Source organism: Pinus tabuliformis, chromosome 5_1 (genome assembly GCF_031772625.1).
Source record: "Pinus tabuliformis cultivar Carrire ecotype Pingquan chromosome 5_1, CPIR1, whole genome shotgun sequence".
Lineage (NCBI taxonomy): Eukaryota > Viridiplantae > Streptophyta > Pinopsida > Pinales > Pinaceae > Pinus > Pinus tabuliformis.
Window position 1 is genome coordinate 982371128 of NC_142305.1, and position 18930 is coordinate 982390057.

At 37.0% G+C, this 18930-nt stretch overlaps 2 pseudogenes; one reads left to right on the forward strand and one right to left on the reverse strand.

Moving 5' to 3' along the window:
- The first annotated feature begins 1148 nt into the window (after positions 1-1148).
- On the forward strand, positions 1149-5136 carry LOC149168023 (WPP domain-associated protein-like; annotated as a pseudogene).
- On the reverse strand, positions 3175-3885 carry LOC149168024 (uncharacterized; annotated as a pseudogene).
- Positions 5137-18930: the final 13794 nt, after the last annotated feature.

Consider the following 18930-nt stretch of genomic DNA (forward strand, 5'->3'; position numbering starts at 1 on the left):
AATGGGAAAAAGCTCAAAAGTATGGAAACATCATTGCTTTTACCAAAAGAAACTCATGGAGAAACTTGGCAACCCTAACTCAAATGCTACATAAGCCGAGCTAGGGCTATTGTGATGGAATTCATATCATTTGAAAGGATAGATTACTTGATTGTCGAGCATAGTATCAAATCTAAGCATAAGAAGTTGGTAAGAATGGAGAGAGAGAGAGGAGTTGGAGGGGAAAGGGAAGGCTGATGCAACAGATGATTGTAATCACTCTTTCGATATTAATATAGAAATGTAGTTGTACTGTCTACTGCGTGATGTTGGTAATATCATTCATTTAGTTGTTTGTCCAATACCTTTTAACATGAGTAGCTTAGTTATGTGTAACTAGATGTCTTTTATATATTCATGTATTAATTATCAAGGTTGTATGCTGTGATTATACTTGTCTCTTCTATGTGTAGGACTTGATCTGGAGCCGGCTCAGGGGATTTCCACCTAGTTGCATTGTGCTCTCCAGAATATCTACAGGGAGGCTTGAGGTAATGAATCTATTTTGCTTTGATAGTTAGTTATTGAGTATGGACATGCATGTAGCTTTGTGACAACTGCAGATAATCTTACAGTCTGCCAAGGGTCCCAGGAAGACCCTTGAGGGTTTCTCCATTCTCCATACACCGTGCATTTAATCCTATAATAGACATTAGACAACATGATTCTATCATGGTTGTGGTGGAAAAGTTGAAAAAGGTAGCATACTTCATTTAAGTGAAGTCTATTATTCAACTAATGATGTAGCACAGGTCTTCATCATAGATGTAATGAGGTTGCATGGTGTTCCAAAGAAGATTGTGTTAGACAGGGATACCAAGTTCACTTCTAGGTTTTGGAAAGAGTTATTTGCAGGTTTGGGTATAGAGTTTTCCTTTAGTGAAACTTATCATCCATAGACAAATGGACAGATAGAGAGGGTTAATAGGATTTTGGAGGACATGCTGAGAATGTACGTCGTGCATCAACAACGAAAGTGGGTAGAGTATCTTCCACTCGTTGAGTTCACTTACAATAATGGGTATCATGCGTCTATGAGGATGAGTCTATTTTAGTCACTCTATGGGCAAAGTTATAATACTCCCATCAATTAGAGTGACCTAGTGAACATGGTGTTGATAGGACCAGTCATGTTGGCAGAGATGGAACATGAAATGCAGGTTATTAAGAAGAATCTAAAGGAAACACAGGATAGACATAAGAGTTATGAAGATCACAACAAGATGTTTAAGGAGTTTTAGGTTGGGGAAGAAATGTACTTGTGCATCAAGCCCAAGAATAGATCCTTGAGGATTGAATCATGTGCCAAGTTGGCACCTCAGTATTGTGGACCTTTCAAGATTCTTGAGAGGATTGGACCAGTAGCCTACCAACTTTCACTGCCTCCAATAGTGAAAGTCCATGATGCTTTGCATGTGTAATTGCTTAAGAAGTATGTTAAATATGTCGATCATGTGATTGATTGGTCTGTATTGCAGGTGGATCCAGAAGGAGAATTCCAGTTGGAACCTCAATGCATTTTACAGAGAAATATTCTTATGCTCCAGAACCGAGCAATTGAGTAGGTTAAAGTGTAGTGGAACCACTTTGTGCCCGATGAAGCTACATGGGAGATGAATGATCAGATGTGGACTATGTATCCTTGATTGTTTGCCAGTGAAGGAAAAGAAGTTTTGGTATATGTATATATGTATATGGATGTAAATACCTTGATGAGTTGTGTTATAAAGCTCCAATAAGTGGTATGGTTGCCCTGTTGCTATGTTTTTCATGTTTGTAATGCCCTACTTAATCTTATCATGCAAATTCTATTAGTGTTTAAATCACTTGAAAATATTGACTTATAATTATCAAGAAATATTGGTGCATACCTACATTTGTGAAACTATAATATTATTTACTGATATAATTTTTATTATTGTTATTATTCAATTCCCAACTTGTCTTCTCAAATTTAAATTTGGATAGGATATGGTCTCCTTCCATTTATTCCAAATTAAATATCCATATCCCAAGGTGTCTTCTCAAAATCTACTTGAGAGAAGACATGGTCTTCTCCAATTAATTTCCAATTTAAATATTCATATCTTATCCCTAAAATATCATCTCAAATCTACTTGAACAAGATATGGTAAGAAAAGTCAAAGATACTAAATGAAAGGATGAGGGGGTAGTCATGGCATTAATGATAGGTGATTGAGGTGGATGGGAGGAAGAGACATAAAAGGGGAAGGATGATGAGAGGAGAGGGGGGCTCCTTAGTCTTGGTTTTGGTTTTGGTTTTGTTTTGGAGGAGGGATGTGGATAAAGCAGAGGGAGATCAAACTTGGATCTAGAGAGTTTTTGTTAAACTTGGACACACTACATTTGGTTGGACTTAGGCTTGGAGGGCTAGGGAACCTGTGGAGGTTCCCTGGGCTAGGAAATACTTCCTAGTTGGCTAGGAGTCAAATTCAGTCGGGTAGTCAAGAGGAGCATCCCAATAGAGTTAGGAGCTCAAAAGCATCTCAACTAAGCTATTGGAACATGTATTCCTCTATTTATTGATTACTTATGTAAATGGTTGCAATGAATTTCTTACTTATTTAATTTGTGGTAAACAAATTTTAATGGTATATTATCATCAAATAAATGTTTAGATAGAAATAAGTTATTTCCCATCTTATTGTGTTTAAAATTAGAGCCTCACACGTGGTATCAAGTGAGGTTCAAAATATGAGGCTAACAATGGCTCTCCTTAATCTAAGCACCCGTGAGTAGGGGGTATCTATTTTTCCAAGTGCTTAGGACCTGCATCGTACCCCAACCACAATAACAGGTCTGTTTACATAGGTGCACTGGCTCACAAGGGGAAACATGATATTGGGGTGATTTGAACCATGGTGGAGCAAATAACAACACCCTACTTTACTAATCAACTCAACCCCTATCGACATCTTTGTTTTATTAAACTATAGCTACCATACCGTATTGGTCCTAATCCTCCTTTACACCCTTGTAAAATGGTTGGAAAGCACCCAAACTAGTCAACAATTTTCTTTAAATCCTTCTGTGCTTCAAGAAACGTTGTACGAGTCAATTCTATTATAGCTATGTTTTCCAATATCTACACAAGCAACATCAGATAAACACCTGTCATCCAAAATTGTGTTGCTGAACAGAAATACTTATATCTTTTGTCTCTCTCAAAGCATAACCACACTTCTTACATGTTAGTCCCTCTCCTTTCCTGGTTGCATTAGTGACACTTTTCACATGATCATCACAGAAGCAAATTTTGCAACGCAAGCATGTATATATTCCAAGACAATTGCAATACAAGCAATGAAAAGTCTCACTATCAAGCTGTTGGCAGGAAGCTTGATGCTCAAACTGATCATCCTCACACAACCATTGATCACATGAAAAACATCAGAACATCCTCCCACCATGATCCCAAAGAGTCCGTTCACATTCAACACATGTTGCATCAGTTAGAGGACATGTACAACAATGAGTTGTGAGGTAGCGTTTGGAATGCCATATGAATGCTTCACATAAATCACATATGCTGCAAACCATGTTCATTCCCATGACATTACAGCCAAGATGATGAACGATGCAGTCAAAAACAACTGCCATACATTTGGTCTTGTTGCATTGAGTACAGGAAGGGATTTTAGGAACGTAGCTGCAGAAGTAGAAAAAGGCCCTATTCTTCTAGTGGTGGTGGCAAAAATCGCAAGTATAGAGAGCATTGCATGGATGTTTGCCCAAATCAATCTGGAATTGCTATTGGGAAATGGCCTTCTGCCTCGCCCTCTGATTCTCTGCCTTCTTTCTGGCTCCCGTCTTCTGCTTTGGCATGTTTCTTTCTGACGAATCTCCTCTCAAAGCTCGTCTCAAAAATCCGGTGTGCTATGAAATCTTTGATTGTTTTGGCTCTTGTTTATTCCCTTGTGACAGATGCTATATAGTTTATGTTCCATTTGGCGATGTGCTATGAAGCCTTTGATTGTTTTGTTTCTAGTTTATTCCTTTCTATCAGATGTTATATAAACTTGGTTTTGTCTGGAGTATATAGACAGTGGAATAAACCCAGACATTTTGCCACTTTTGTGTTAGTGAAATGAAACCATGGGGTGCGATCAGTCTCCTCCAAAGAACACATGGTTCCTAGTATTGACTTCAATACAACTGCATCCTGGTTTTTTTTTATCAAGCCCTTGCCTCTCACCATTGTTTTGACCTTTGCTACATCATCCCATCTACTTGCAACAACAAAGCTTTGAGATATCCGTAGTTAATATATTTATTGAAAAAAAATGTAAGCCACTTTTCCCCTTCCTATATTACTAATAAGAACAAGGTAAATACATAGATCATTCTTCCAACTTATCTGGAGTGTTATCTTAAAAGCTTGTATGAACCAACATTGCTGTTCAAGCGCTTTGCTTTGCAACATTCAATATACATGGGTGAGTATGTGAGGAAAATGTTCTCCAAACGTTTTCTGAATGAGGAAGAAAAAAAGAATGGAACTTGAGAGAGTCATTCCAGAGAAAGATATTTCCTTGACCTTTGCTAAAAAAGAAATTGAAAATCAGACAAATGAAAAAGTTCTACTCAAAGAATGTCTTGAACAGAAGGAAGTATCACTTGAGTGGGCATTGATGCATATAAAGGAAAAAGAGAAACAAAAAGAGTTCTTTGAGGCAAAGGTGCAAAAGCTTGAGGATTGCATAACAGACTTAGAAATGAATCAAAAGCAGAGTGAAATGAAAATTAGCAAGGTATATTAGGAATGTCATGGATGCATCTTTGAAGTTTGAAGAAACAACATTGGAAAAACTCCATCACAACTTCCTAAGGTTGAAAGAAGTTGAGCGATAACTGGTCACACTTAGTGGGCTAGTCAATTCGTTTGCGGTAAGGGAGTCACACTACATGAAAATGTGTGACAAAAGATATTGCAATCTCCAGAAAGCTGAGGAAGAGGTGGATTTGTTGGGAGATGAGGTTGAAAACGTTTTAAGCTTACTGGGGAAAGTGTATATTGTACTTAACCACTATGCACCTGTATTGCAACATTATCCAGGGGTAAGAGTACATATGTAACCACTGGGATTTTCTTGTCATTATCTTATAGCATAAATATTTCAAGTTAATATCTAAAATGACAAGGGAATCTTCAGTGAAATAGTTCAAGGCTTCTCTTGTGGTGTGTGGTATACTAACCAGAAATGAAGGGAAAGACTTGAGAGAACAAAATTACCCACTTTTAGGAAACTTGTTGGCATTGAATGACAAAACTTCTAGGAATTGAGTTTTTCTTTATACTTAGACAACCAAGAATTATTTGGATCCATTAGGGGCATATGAATGGCTGAAATTTCCTTTGTTACTATCAGTATTGATAAGTTTGTTAATCAATTTAATCATTCTAATTAGGCATGTTAGCGATTTATTTAAATTGATATGAATATTAAGATTGTTTAAAGTGAAATCTAATTTTCTGTTTTGAGATTTGACTTCATCATTGGTCTGTACTGCTTCTAGGAAAGATAAAGTGCTCGATCTGATGATGATGCTATTCATGTTTAACATCATTCCTAACAGTTGAATGTTTAACAATTATACAATTATGGAGGTGCTTCTGTAAGATAGCACCCCCATTGATTTTGGTAGAGTACTTGTGCAATATGAATATGAGAATGTTCCAGAAAGTAATGAAAATAGACATATGCTACTGTAACAACCTTTATAGTGATAGTATATACCATTTGCAGGTATGCCTTTTCCTCAAGGATTGGAAGAACTATTTTAGAGTTTACCTGCATCCTTTAGCTGGTACAGTTTGGCTCTGTTTTGGGCTTCTGATACCTTTATTAGATCACTGGTGTTGCTTGTATTAGGTCGGGTTTATTGTCCTAGTTAGCAGACATTAATCAAAGGGCTTGTCACGAGTGCTTGCCACACCTAGCTAAATTTTTTCGCTACCTGCTTCAACTTTCATTCTATTAGCAACTATTGCTGACCATTCCTAAGAAGGAAGCAATTTTGTAGATAACTTGATCTAAGGTTCTTTCCTTGTCTCTAATAGTTTCCTCAAGCATCATTTTCTCCTTCCCTGCTTCTTCCAAATCATTTGAGGCTGCACTTGTACAATTTTTATTTTCTTGAACAGCTCCCTCCAGCAAAACAACTTCTTCAGCTCCTCCTGTTCCTTTGTCAATAAATTCAAGACTCTCTCTTTTTGCTGTGTTAGAGTTTCAAGCAGACTATTTTGTTCCTTCAGCTCTTGGCATCCTTTCAGGGATTGCTGCAACAAATCTTGCTGCTTTTTATATTCATTTTCCTTCTCTTCTAGCTGTTTCTCCCTCAAAATAATTTGTTGCTTCTGATCTTCTTTTTCCTTCAGAGCTAAACTCAAAGTCCTCTCTTTGTCCCAAATAATATCTTCAAGCATATTCTTCTACTCCCTCAGCTCTGCAGATTCTTTAATGGCCAAATTTAAGGACATAGTGTGGTCCTTGATAGTCTCTTCCACACAAATTCTCAGTATGTCTATTTCATTCTTGTTTGTTGCTTTGATATCTTCCTTCTCATTTTCCAATTCTTCTATCTACACCAGTAAGTAACCTTCTCTTGATGACTATTCTAATCCTATACCATCAAATAACTCTTTGGATTCCTTTTCTTCCCCTGCAATGAGCTCCAACATACTTCTATTATCATCTTGCAATTCATCCTCCAACTCAGAAGTAATTGTAGACTCCTCATCTGAAAATCTTCTTGACACCACCAATTGTTCATTCCCCTTAATAAATTCATCTCAATTTTTTAGTCGTATAACCAAGCTTTATTTTGAGTGCAACTATCTCTCTGCCATTGCCTCTTTCTCTCAAGCATTGCCTCTTAAGCCTGTAAATCTCTTCTGTTTTTTCAGATAAGAGTATCTCTTTATCTCTTCTCAAAGCAACCACCACCCTTATATAATGGGATATTAGTTTCTCTTTTGACATGATTTTCAATGGTGACTCTAGAATAATATCTGCAATCTCTACAGAGAAATTGTCTGACATATATGGGTCTCTAGTAACATGGCCTTCAACAATATTTGCTGTCCCATTAATGGTAGAATTTTCCTCCTGCATTGCCCAAATGTTTCTCTGAACATTGATTATGTCTTCTTTATTCCCTTCTACAAGAAAATATGGCAAACAAATGGCATTGGAATTCCTACTCAACGTTTTTGCTGACATCTCAAATTTCAACAGTTCTAGCTCTTGATGAGAACTAGAAATCTGATTTTCTGTTATCAACTTTTCCCTGTAACATTTGGACTGAGGCAAGGACAAATCCAGAGAATTTTTTTGTATCTGATCTTCCCACAAGATCATTAAGCATTACTTGATGTTCACTTTCTCCCCTCTTTTTACAATCTCTGACAACATGCATTGTCTGCAACAATTCATCATTTTGTCTCTGAAAAGCTGACATTCTGCCTCTGAAAAGATAACATTCTGCCTTTGTCCATCTTTTTCTAAAATAATTCTTTCCAAGTCCTCAATCTGTGCATTTCTGTCTTTCAATGCAAGTTGTTCTTGCAAAACCTTGTTGCTAATTGAGAAGCAAATTGACTCATTTCCCATTTATATGCTATCGAGATCCTCAAGTAAGGTTAAATTTAAGATTTTGTTTCAAGTAACTGATGTCTGTGTTTTAAATTTTCCATACCTTTACTTTTATGTGAAAGACAATCCTGCTCTCCTTCCATTCAAATGTATTTCACAGGATTTCTATATGTCAATGGTCTTGTCATGTGATCTCACTAAAAGACAACATTTCTAAAATTCAAAGCTTCCATTAGACAAATGGATTATGTGACAACTTTCAAGCACTATACAGATTGCCCTGCATGAGTATATTATTATGGAAAACTGCTTGCTACCAAAAATGATTCAAAAGAAGGCTTTAAGTTCTTTCCAAACTGGAACCATTCAAAATACAAATGCACGGGTATTCTTCCAAACTACTCATTCCCATCAAGTGCATTTAAGTATAATAACCCTGTTAAAGATGAGATCCCTTGAATGAAAATGAAAAATTAAGCTATAGTTAGCCACGGTTTCATAGTTGGTCGCCTTAAGGTAACTATGGCTTGCGCTATATAGAAATAATTGTATTTCAATTATAAAAAAAAGGCATGCGAAACATCATTTCCCTTATAAATTCATGATTATGCTCTCATGGAAACTGAGTTGCGTATTTCACAATAAGTAACGACAAAAGTTTATCCACCGGAAATGGTTAGCCGCCTTTAAATAAGGGAACGCTCGATTCCGGCACCTCCTAGCATCAATTAACCTGCAATTTACAGATGGTTCTTCTATCCCTGAGTGAAAGCTATTAAACATTACAGAAATCTCTACAGTCTACATGCTCACTCAATTTAAACCAAAATCTTGCGGGAAAAATGATACCCTGACTCAACTCTTCCGATTTTTGTATGTATATGCATTCACAACTGGATGTGACCGGATTGTCCGAGGAAATAATCTTCATGGAGAATATTTCCTCATGGGTGAGGGTTTTGATCTCGAGATCTCTATAGATGTGGGTTTGATGTAGCATCCCACTCTAATTCTGTGAGTATACTACAGAATCTGTTTTCCTTAATTTTAAAATTATATGTTAACAATTCGGCATAATCAATTCATGATTTTGAAACATCTAGGTGGAGAACTGGGTTTGTTAAGTCCATCCAGATTTCTATTCCAACACTGGCTCTGATTTTAATGAACTTGTGCATTAATATCAATAGAATAAGTTGAAGACAGGTATGTACTATACTCAGCTTCTTAGGTTGCAATTCAATGTTCATGTTATTAAAAAAAAAAAAAATGATTTTTTTTTCATAGCCCTTGCAACCTTCTCTAGCTTATCACATGAGCCTTAGTAGTGCTCATTGTGCTAGAGCTTCAACAATGGCCATTGTTCTTGACTCTTCTAGCACTAGGTCTTGAATGACCATGCTTGACATCTTTGACTCTAGTTCAACAATCAACAATGAATCATCTTTGACTCTTGTTGCTTCTTAATGCATCATCATGATTGTGACTGCCATCATATTTAATAGGAGCTAAATTATTTTTTATTCTATAGTTTGGGATTCTAAATTTACAATGTTCCCTCCTCATATTCATTTGATCATGACATAAAGGCCTTTATTCATTTTTATGGTGTTTGTATGATTGTGGAAGAACTGGCTTCCAAAGCTTCAATATGAAGGATATTTTCCCCAGTTGTTGTTCTTGCATTTCGTTTTTTACTAGGCTCAGCCATAATGAAATAAAAGAGTGACCTTTAAACTACACCTCTGTGGGAAATAAAAACCTCTACTAAAAGAAGCACTCTACTTAGAGGAGAGGGCACCAATTCAAATTTAGATTGTGCTCATAATAAACTCCAAATTCAATTTTTTCTCTTTTAGATTTTCAACAGTTATTTTTCACCCACCCTTTGTTGCATAATTGATGTCCCTTTGGGTGGATGCCCTGATGACATGGAAAAGTGGTTGTGGTTTGTTAGAAGAATGCCAATGGATATTTATAGTTTGGCTATGATGTGGCATGTTGTGAGTAGTTATTTTCTTGATAGAGGAAATCACTCCACTTATTTGGGATCTTCTCATGCATTTGGAGGAATTCAGACCTTGCTCAGGTGGTCTTCTACATTGACACCATGGTTTTGGTCACTTGGTATGTTATTTTCACATTGTATCATATAATTTGTCTTGGTTTGGGAAGATCCTTTATTACTATTTTGGAGAGTGTCCTAGCCTCATTACACAATCTCTTAGGGTGAACTATTTATCATATTCCTTGGAGGAGAGGTGTTGGTACACGTGCATTTAACCACTTTAGCACATTGATTAAGGGTGCCCCACTTCTTTGAGGAGGTTACAACAACTTTATGGACAATTGTGGCACATGTTTCTATGGGATTACTATTTATGGCCAATTTAGTTTATCCTAGGAGATAATTCCCTAACATCTTTATACTATTTCCATTTGGAGGAGCTACACTATTTGTCTACAAGACTCTAATTACCTTGGCATATTCTTTGAAGCCACTTCACTTGTAAAGGTGGTCATGACCATTATTTGCAATTTTATTATTATTATTGTGGATTGCTCTTGAAGGATGAGTTGCTCTCTTCTTGGAAAACAACCTTAACATATTCTATTTTGGCCATGTATTTGGTATCTGTAGGTGACTAACTACCTTGTCTAAGAGACTGCTCCCATTTTTGGCTTGAGTAGTTATCTAGCTACATGGGTTACCCACAAAGATCATTTTGATAGGGACCCTTTCTTTACATATACATTTTGGACAAGTTTTCAGTTAGTGTTGGAGACTTAGTTAAACCTTAGCACTGCATTTCATCTATATATAGATCGAAAGATTGAAGGAGTAAATCAGGTTATAAAATATATGCCTATAATGTATGTCATGGATAATTAGACTCGGTGGGAAAGGTACTTACCATTGGTAGAGTTTTCCTATAATAACAAACACCCCAATTCAATTAGGATGCCTCCTTATCAAGCTCTATATGAGAGGCCATGTCGAACACCATTGAGTTGAAGAAAGGATAGAAGACAAAGTAATAGTCACGATAGGATTGTTTCAAAAATGGAGGAATAGGTAAGATAGATTCAACGAAGTTTAAAGGAAGCACGAGATAGGAAAAAGAGTTATGATGATGCAAATAGTACTGATCAAAGTTTTAAAGTGGGGGACTGAGTTTTTATTTTTATTTTTTAGTTATTCCTAACACTATTCAGTTTGAGAAAGGTATGAAGTTACCACCTTGATCTATAGGACCTTTTAGAATCAAAGAGAAAATTGGACCAGAGTCATATTGTCTTGTACTACCACCCCACTTGCATAAAACTCATGATGTTTTTATGTATCTGTCCTATAACATTATGTTTCTGATGAGTCCCACAAACTCGACTGGAGGGAATTATAGGTCTCAGACATGGGAACCATAATGATCAAACCAATATGCATATTATACCATAGGGTTCGATAGCTCAAGCATCACTTGGTGGATCAAGTTAAGATACAACGAGACAAATATAACCTAAGATATTCTACTTGGGAGGATGCAAAGACTATATGTTGAAATTACTCCTCACTTTTGACCATTTATGATGTCCATTTTTAACTTAGATAACTACCTATGCTAAGGCTCTATTTGCAGTTCCATGTTATTTATTTATGAACGCTATGTAATATTGATGCAATTAGTTGGACAAGTGAAACTACTTATATAAATCATTAGATGGATTAGGTATTGATGATTGCAATGTTTGATGTATGACCTAATGTATGACTTAATTGGTTATGATTTATCTAGTGCATGACTCATCAGAGTTATTGTTGTTTCATGCATGGCTTAAGTGGATATAATTTATCCAATGAATGACTTAGTGAAACTATGATTTATCTAATGTAATATTTGTTTCCAGTATGAACTACAAAATTGACACGTGGATACTAGACTTAATAATATGATGTCTAAGATCACGTATCTATATCTATTTTGTTGTTATATATATGCATGGATGAAAACTAACCTGTAGATTGGAAAGAACTATATGATAACCAAGATCTACTCTTCCATTGGGGAAGGTCAAGACATCCAATGAGGAATGGTATGATGTACATTATTCTATTACATTTGGTATCTACTTGATATGCACTCTTATGACATGGGTAAAATGTAAATGGCAGGTGACAAGACTACGTGACTGGATTATTTGATGATAAGTGTCCAACCAACGCTGTAGTGTGGTCCATACTAGGGTGTTGACCCTAGGAGGGGTGGAGGTATTTCCCACAATGTAACCTCCAAACCTGGAATCGTGGGAGGGAAATGATGGAAACGCTCCCCTAGATGTTTGATAACGATTGCCAGTTTCTTGCTAGGGAAGTTAGGTCGATATAGTCAACGCTTTTGCCATATTGGTTTTATCAGTGGTTAGATTGGTATAGCCGATGCCATAGTATATAACAACAGAGGATGGATAGGGTGGGAACGGAAGTATGTTAGGAAGGATGGGAGAGGATATATATTAGTTGGAGACTCTTGATGGGAGGTGGTATCATTGCATGACTTATTAAATTTTACTACTATAACTCTCTCTATATTTTGTTATGCCTTATTGTCAAACTGCTTTCGAACTCCTTGTATCTTTTTCACTCTAACTTTGGGACAAATTTTTTTGAAGGATGGGTGTATGTAATGCCCTACTTAATCTTATCATGCAAATTTTATCAGTGTTTAAATCACCTGAAAATATTGAATTATAATTATCAAGACATATTGGTGCATACCTACATCTGTGAAGCTGTAAGTTTATTTACTGATATAAATTTTATTATTGTTATTATTCAATTACCAACTTGTATTCTCAAATTTAAATTTGGATAGGATATGGTCTCCTTCCATTTATTCCAAATTAAATATCCATATCCCAAGGTGTCTTCTCAAAATCTACTTGGGAGAAGACATGGTCTTCTCCAATTAATTTCCAAATTAAATATTTATATCTTCTCCCCAAAATGTCATCTCAAATCTACTTGAACAAGATATGGTAAGAAAAGTCAAGGATATTAAATGAAAGGATGAGGGGGTAGTCATGAGATTAATGATAAGTGGTTGAGGTGGATGGGAGGAAGAGACATAAAAGGGGGAAGGATGATGAGAGGAGAGGGGGGATCCTTGGTCTTGGTTTTGGTTTTGGTTTTGTTTTGGAGGATTTTGATTGGGATGAGGTATGTGGAGAAAGAGGAGGGAGATCAAACTTGGTTCTGGAGAGTGTTTGTTAAACTTGGACACACTGCATCTGGTTGGACTTGGGCTTGGAGGGCTAGGGAACCTGTGGAGGTTCCCTGGGCTAGGAAATACTTCCTAGTTGGATGGGAGGAAAATTCATTCGGGTAGTCAAGAAGAGCATCCCAACAGAGTCAGGAGTTCAAGAGCATCTCAACTAAGCTATAAGAACATGTATTCCTCCATTTATTGATTACTTATGTAAATGGTTGGAATGAAAGTCTTACTTATTTAATTTGTGGTAAACAAATTTTAATGGTATATTATCATCAAATAAATGTTTAGAAAGAAATAAGTTATTTCCCATCTTATTGTGTTTAAAATTAGAGAAATTTATCTTTTAGTTAGAGGACCCTAGGAGGGAGCCTCACAATGTTGGTTTTCTTTTTATCAAGTTGTTCATTGTAAATACCACAACGACCTAAGTCATAAAGCTTCATGGCTGATATGTTTTTCTTTTCGGTGATCTTGTTGGTTGTAGGTGTTATTGAACACCGAGCACAATGTTCCCTCGAGGGGGAGGGTTCTATAACAACCCTAGTTAAAATCCATGTAATAAAGTTAATAAAGGAAAATAACAACCAAGGTCATGGGACATATTCCAAGCTGAATGTTGGGAAAGAACATATGATGGGGATCATTGGTGATTAATTAATGGCTATGGAAATTTGCAAAGGAAATGGAAAATGCAAAGTAGCATTTATTGGCATTTATTTATGAAAATAATGGAAAATAGGAGAAAAGTAAGGTGAAAGGTCACATGTTACATGTGAGGAGGAAATTGAGGAAAAATAATGGAGAATGAAGAAAATAGATACCTAAATAATAAAAATTCTTGTGAGGACTAGTTCACAGCTTTTGTTAGTGACAACTTTTGTCAGCTTTAGCTTGGAGCTCTCTACTCTATTCTCTCTCATACTCTTGCACACTTATAGTTTTCTTGGAGCACTCTTGGATTATTATGGCATACTTGGGATTTGGATAAAGAAGGCAAATGAAAAGCAAGAAAGTGCAAGGGGACAATGGGATCAACAACTACAATGAGTTTTCTTTGCAGGTACTGAGCTGCATGTATGATTTCCTTACTATTTTTGGAATGAATGGCATATGCATGTGGTTTTTTGGTTGTGATATGTCATTGGCATGGAGGATTTCCTGGATTGATAGTGGTCTTGCTTAGCCTTGCCATTTCCTAGATAACCATGGTGTTGGGGGTTTTCCCTTTTTTTTTTTCTGATTGGTGCTCATGTTCCTTATGACTGTGGGTTGAGTTATTAGTTCCTGGAGCCTTGGTTGGACAAACGCTTTAGAGGTCGTATAAAAATTTGGGTTGAGTTACTAGTCTTGGAAGACTTGATTGGACAAATTCTCTAGAGCCTTTAGTGGGTTGAGTTACTAGTCTTGGAAGCTTTGGTTGGAAAAACGCTCTGGAGCCCGACAACAGTTGTGGGTTGAATTACTAGTGATGGAAGCATTGGTTGGAACAAACACTCTGGAGCCTTGGACATCTTTGGTGTAGACCTATTTCATGATGGTTAGTGATGTCCGACTGTGAGGTGGAATCACTGGTTGAGGTTTGAGGTTGTTGGCCTCTGGAATCCATAGTTTGGTGTTCTTGGTTTTTTCCATGAGATCCCACATTCATGCTTGGAATATGGCATGAGGGTGATTGGCTGAAAGAGAGATTTGGTTCAGCCCAACCTATGGTCGGGTGGTACGTGAAAGTCTATGACTTGATTGGATTTTATAATGTTAATATAAGCTCCTTTTCCTTTTGTATTTCATGAGTAAATTTGCTTGCCATTATGTGGCTTTAATGGTGGTTTCATCATTGATATTTATCTAGTTATTTGCTGGTTATAAGCATGCTTTATGACATACTCGAGTTATGGCTCTCTTAATGCTTTGATTGGTAGATTAAATGTTAATGAATGCATGACCTAATGGATTATCTTGCAACTATTATGAGGAGGCAACAATCCTTCTTGAAAATTCTTAGATAAGTATGAGACCCCTATGTTCATATGTGTGTTTATGACCTGCACATTACATTTTTATGATATGTTTGATGTAATTTCTATCATGGATGGTAGGGGTCAGGCCACGTCCTTGTTCAAGTGTTTACATTAGTAGCCTTATTTCATTGTTATTTACCATTTTTGGAATTTTCATGAAGTTATGGGTAGAGGCCTGAGTCATATCCCTGAAAAAAATTGCCTCAAAATTCAAGGTCGTTGGCAAAAAAATGCCTAAAAAATGCTGCATTCGCATGGATGCCTTGCTGTGGGAGCAAATGGAGGGTCTCCGTTGCATGGAAGCCTTTTCATGGGAGAAAATGGGGGTCTAGTTCAACATAAGATCAATTTGTCTCAGGGGTTGGACACCGTGGAGGGGTTGGTTAGCTCCTAAAGGTTCTGTATCTTCTTAGGAAGGTCAAATTGGTTTTTTTTTTTGGTTCCACTTCCTTAACTGTACATGGGAAGTTGAATCATATCATAGTAAATATTTGTCACATGTTTACCCCGATGGATCAGTTAGCTTGGGTAAATGTGGGAGGAGGGTGTTACATTGCATGTGTGATTTCCTTGTTGATGTGAGAATGCATGGTACATGAATTTGTGTATTTGGTTCATTTTCTATCATTCACATGGGTTTCTCCTAGTTTGACAGTGGTTTTAGCCTTGCCTTGCCATTCCTTGGATATACATGGTGTGATGGGATTCATTCTTGGTTGAGCTTTGGATTTTTATAAGATTTTGGAACCGGTTGAGTTGGTCTCAGGAAAATTTCAAGGGTTAGGGGTGGAGATAGTTTTCATTGAGAAGCCTTCAATAGGTGTGTGGAGATAGGGAAATTCCTCAAGATGTGGTGAAGAAACTCTGAGGCATCTAAGCTTGGTTTGGTTTTGTGATCTCAAGACCGATTTAGGTGAGATCACGTTATGTTGAAGGTGGAGGTGGTTTAACCTCTGGAGTCACTGGTTGATTATGTCTTAGTTTATCCCATGAGATATCACATTCATGCTTGGAATATGACACATGGGTGATTGGTTGGAAGAAAGATTTGGTTCATCCCAATCTATGGCCAAGTGGTACGTGGAAGTTCGTGACTTGGTTGGGTTTCGCATAAGTTAATAAGATATATTTTCCTAATGTGATTTATGAGAACTTGTAATTGTTATTATGTGGATTCCATTGTTTTTTGTCATGGTTAATATTTTGGTTATATGTTGGTTATATACCTGGTTATATGATGTGCTCTAGCTATAGGTCTTATTCATGATTTGATAAGTATTTGAATGGTTGACGAATGCATGCGCTAACAATTGTTGATGCATCCACTTGAGAGGGCATTAAACCTTCTTGGTGATTCCCAGATGAAGTTTAGAGGTTTATGATTAGATATGCATTCATGAACTGTAGCTTAAATGTTTACCATGTGTTTGATGAAATTCCTATTGTGTAATAGGCATGTCTAGGTCAAGATCTTGTTCTAGTTTGAATGTTTGGTATTGTTGTCATCTTAATCATGCTTCTAGAAAGTTTCAGGTAGTTTTGGGTAGTGGTCTAGAGGCTAGGCTAAAAAGGTGGCACAGATCCCAGAGCCAAAAGCACAAAACTAAAGAATTTAAGTCATAACCACTAGTAGTTAGGCTTATGAGTGTGGTTTGAGCCTCATAATTACATGCATGTCTTGCTTTAGGTGTGGTTGGGGTTTAGGTCAGAGAAAAAGAATTTCCAGCTACGGATATGGTCATCAAAGGTGGTGTACTAACTTCTTGGTGATCTAATGCTCCTTAGGGGTGTCAATAAGGTTTCAAATTTTAGGTACCACTTCCATAACTAAAACTTGGAGGTCCAATCATGTCATAGTAATACATCGCTTCACATTTTCCCATAGGTCTTGTAAAAGCGGGTAAATGTGGGGAGGGGTGTGTTACAGATTGGTATTAGAGTGAGGTTGCAGCACTAGACCTTAGGGTAAAAATAAGATCATCAAACATGTTTGTTGTTGGCATTATAATGCATGTGTTGTACTTGATGGCAACCCTCTCATAGAAGAACATCTCACTTACATATAACTAGATGAATCTACAAATGTGACTAAATGCATGGGATGCAGGACAACTCAAAGGAATAAGAAGATCAAGTTCTAAGTGTGACAAGTTAGCTTTGCCATCAAGTCCAAAGGGGGAGATTGTTGGCATTATGAGACAAGTGTTGTCCTTGATGGCAAATCACACAGATGACAAATTATAGTGTAGAAGGTTAGCAGCAAGGAATTGATAAGCAGAAGGTTAGCAGCAAGGAATTGATGATCAGACTACAAGTATGAAGAGAAAATACATATACGCAGGTTCATTGTGACCAAGTCGCGTACACACGCGGGTTAGACGTTACAAAGGCACGTATGCGTATACACGCACTTTCATGCAAGGAAAAGTGCGTATATGTTGGAGAACTTACTTTTGGTCCGTGGTAGTTAGTCCTCGGTATTTGAACCTATGGTTTTGGACCATGGTATCTCGTCAGATGTGTTGATCCCAAGTATTGGGTCCATGGTATAGGTTTGTTATGGTTTTGGACCATGGTATTGAGCAAGGCCTAAGACTATAAAAGGAGAAGAAGATCATTAGGCAAGAGCATCTGAAAAGCCTAGAATATCTAATGAAGTATGAGATCTAGTATGCAGGTTATGGGTTGATGATGCATTACTTGATCTGAGCTAAGGAGGGATCTCACGGATTGATGGTGAACAAGATCTAAGGATAGATCGGATCAAATGGTTTGAAATGAACTATCTTTATATGGTTGATTATGCTAGATCTGCATACTGACGCATGTGATGTTCTATAAATGTTATGAGTATGACTGATGTCTGGTACAACTGCAAAGTTATAAGAAAATATTTTTAGATCTGTACGCGGGTTGGCCTTGGAAAAAGCGCGTATGTACGCGGGTTTGATTCATCGTAGTAGCGTATACATTTTGAAGTTTGATGTTTGAAGTTGCAGTTGGGTCTGATTGATTTTGCAGAGTTCTGTGTCTGCTCTGTGTTCTGGTGACTGTGTTGTTGACAGGGTTTTAGTGTTTCAGTGATTCAAAAATTGATGATGCTAGTAGTGATTTTTTTTGAGCTTCAATGATAGTTATGGGTCCAGTATGAAAACTGGATGAAACGTGGCCTTTCAGATTATGTGTTGTGCTTCAGGAGTATCCAGTCTGAAAATGTATGAAACGTGGTACCTGGAGGAGAGAATATTGTAGGTCGGCGCCTACGTACTAGTATCTTAGCTAGTACAAGAGCAAAGGGGGTTGGAGCTCCCTTCCAGGAGAGTCTGGAGAATGAGAGAAGGTTGTAGCCTACATGCTGGTAAAGGACTACACCAGTACATTGTAAAAGAAGTTTCTTAATAAAGGAAGATAGAAACGAATTGCAGCAGGTGGTTTTCACCCACATTGGGTTTCCACCTTATATCATGGTGTTCATGTGTGTTGCTTATGTGTGTTGATCTATCTGTTTTACTACTACTGTTGACTATTAATATGGCTAATAATGTTCTGATGCATCCATTGAAGATCACATAACTGAATCATGAGTTTAATGGTTATACGCTAGTTGCAATAGACACAGTAGCGTATATACGCGGGTATACTTAACTGAAGTAGCGTATATGAATCTGAGTATGAAATTGAAAAAGTTCAATTGATTAGATAATACTGATTCACCCTCCCCCCTCAGTATTATTTCCAACAATTGGTATCAGAGCAGGTCCTTTGGTAGAAGCTTGATCGCTTAAAGGAGATCTGTGGAACAATGGGAAAGAAGCTTAAGAAGAAAGCACATAAGTAGAAGAAAACATCTCAGAAGAACTATGACAGTGGGAGAATCAATTGGGCATTAGGTATAAGAAGCTCTTCAGATTTAAAATCATTTCAGAATGAAGATGAATTATCAGGTATGAATTTGCTATCCTCTGATGTTCCTGCTATCTATTTATT